General features: G+C 32.5%; 1 non-coding gene across 1 annotated transcript; it reads right to left on the reverse strand.

The window, feature by feature from the left end:
- Window positions 1-1,670: 1,670 nt before the first annotated feature.
- Window positions 1,671-1,778, reverse strand: LOC112774456 (small nucleolar RNA R71). Its single transcript, XR_003188947.1, has one exon. It is a non-coding gene; the product is annotated as a small nucleolar RNA R71 (small nucleolar RNA).
- Between the last annotated feature and the right edge of the window lie 608 nt (window positions 1,779-2,386).

Consider the following 2,386-nt stretch of genomic DNA (forward strand, 5'->3'; position numbering starts at 1 on the left):
TTAAAGAATTCTAAGTTTGGTGTCTTGCATGTTTTCTTTGCATTAAAAATTTTTCAAAATTGTGTCTATGATGTTCATCTTGACATTCAAAGTGTTCTTGGTGTTCATCTTGACATTCATAGCATTCTTGCATGCATTCATTGTTTTGATCTAAAAATTTCATGCATTGCATCTTTTTAGTATTTTTCTCTCTCATCATAAAAATTCAAAAAAAAAAAAATTATCTTTCCCCTTTTTCTCTCATCAAAATTCGAAAATTAGATTTGACTTTTTCAAAAATTTTTAAAATCTAGTTGTTTTCATGAGTCAAATCAAATTTTCAATTTAAAAATCTAATCTTTTTCAAAATCTTTTTCAAAAATCAAATCTTTTTCAAAATTCTTAGTTATTTTTGAAAATTTCAAAAATATTTTTCTTATTTTTATATCAAATTTTCGAAAATAACATAATCAATTAATGTTTTGATTCAAAAATTTGAAGTTTGTTACTTGCTTGTTAAGAAAGATTCAAACTTTAAGTTCTAGAATCATATCTTGTGATTTCTTATGAATCAAGTCATTAATTGAGATTTTAAAAATCAAATCTTTTTTTTCAAAAACTAATTTCTATCATATCTTTTCAAAAATATCTTCTTATCTTATCTTTTTCAAAATATGATTTCAAAATATCTTTTCTAACTTCCTAACTTCTTATCTTTTCAAAATTTGTTTCAACTAACTAACTAACTTTTTGTTTGTTTCTTAACTTTTTCAAAACTATCTAACTAACTCTCTCTCTAATTTTCGAAAATATCTCCCTCTTTTTCAAAATTTCTTTTTAATTAACTAATTATTTTTATTTTTGATTTTAAAAATTTTCGAAAAATACTAACATTTTTCAAAAACCATTTTCGAAAATCACTAACTCTTTTTCAAAAATATTTTTCGAAAATTCTCCCTCTCTCATCTCATTCTATTTATTTATTCATTTACTAACATCTCATCTCACATCTCAACCCTCCTCACAGTTGTGTTTCTTCCATTACATTACATTCTTTGTCTCCCCCTCTTCTTCTACTCACACAGGGATCCCTATACTGTGGTATAAAAGATCTCTATTATTATTATTATTATTTTTCTGTGCCCTCTTCTTTGTCATATGAGCAGGAGCAAGGATAAGAACATTCTTGTGGAAGCAGATCCAGAACCTGAAAGGACTCTGAAAAGGAAACTAAGAGAAGCTAAAATACAACAATCCAGAGATAACCTTTCAGAAATTTTCGAACAGGAAGAGGAGATGGCAGCCGAAAATAATAATAATGTAAGGAAGATGCTTGGTGACTTTACTGCACCTAATTCCAATTTACATGGAAGAAGAATCTCCATTCCTGCCATTGGAGCAAACAACTTTGAGCTGAAACCTCAATTAGTTTCTCTGATGCAGCAGAACTGCAAGTTTCATGGACTTCCATCTGAAGATCCTTTTCAGTTCTTAACTGAATTCTTGCAGATATGTGATACTGTTAAGACTAATGGAGTAGATCCTGAAGTCTACAGGCTCATGCTTTTCCCCTTTGCTGTAAGAGACAGAGCTAGATTATGGTTGGATTCTCAACCCAAAGACAGCTGAACTCTTGGGATAAGCTGGTCACGGCTTTCTTAGCCAAGTACTTTCCTCCTCAAAAGCTGAGCAAGCTTAGAGCTGATGTTCAAACCTTCAGACAGAAAGAAGGTGAATCCCTCTACGAAGCTTGGGAAAGATACAAACAGTTGACCAAAAAGTGTCCTTCTGACATGCTTTCAGAATGGACCATCCTGGATATATTCTATGATGGTTTATCTGAGTTATCAAAGATGTCATTGGATACCTCTGCAGGTAGATCCATTCACCTAAAGAAAACGCCTGCAGAAGCTCAAGAACTCATTGACATGGTTGCTAATAACCAGTTCATGTACACTTCTGAGAGGAATCCTGTGAGTAATGGGACGCCTATGAAGAAGGGAGTTCTTGAAGTTGATACTCTGAATGCCATATTGGCTCAGAACAAAATATTGACTCATTAAGTCAATATGATCTCTCAGAGTCTGCATGGAATGCAAGCTGCATCCAACAGTACTCAAGAGGCTTCTTATGCAGAAGAAGCTTATGATCCTGAGAACCCTGCAATAGCAGAGGTAAATTACTTAGGTGAACCTTATGGAAACACCTATAACTCATCATGGAGAAATCATCCAAATTTCTCATGGAAGGATCAAAAGCCTCAACAAGGCTTTAATAATGGTGGAAGAAACAGGTTTAACAATAATAAACCTTTTCCATCATCCACTCAGCAACAGACAGAGAACTCTGAACAAAATGCTTCTAATTTAGCAAATCTAGTCTCTGATCTATCCAAGGCCACTGTGAG

This window comes from Arachis hypogaea, chromosome 18 (genome assembly GCF_003086295.3).
Source record: "Arachis hypogaea cultivar Tifrunner chromosome 18, arahy.Tifrunner.gnm2.J5K5, whole genome shotgun sequence".
Classification (NCBI taxonomy): Eukaryota; Viridiplantae; Streptophyta; class Magnoliopsida; order Fabales; family Fabaceae; genus Arachis; species Arachis hypogaea.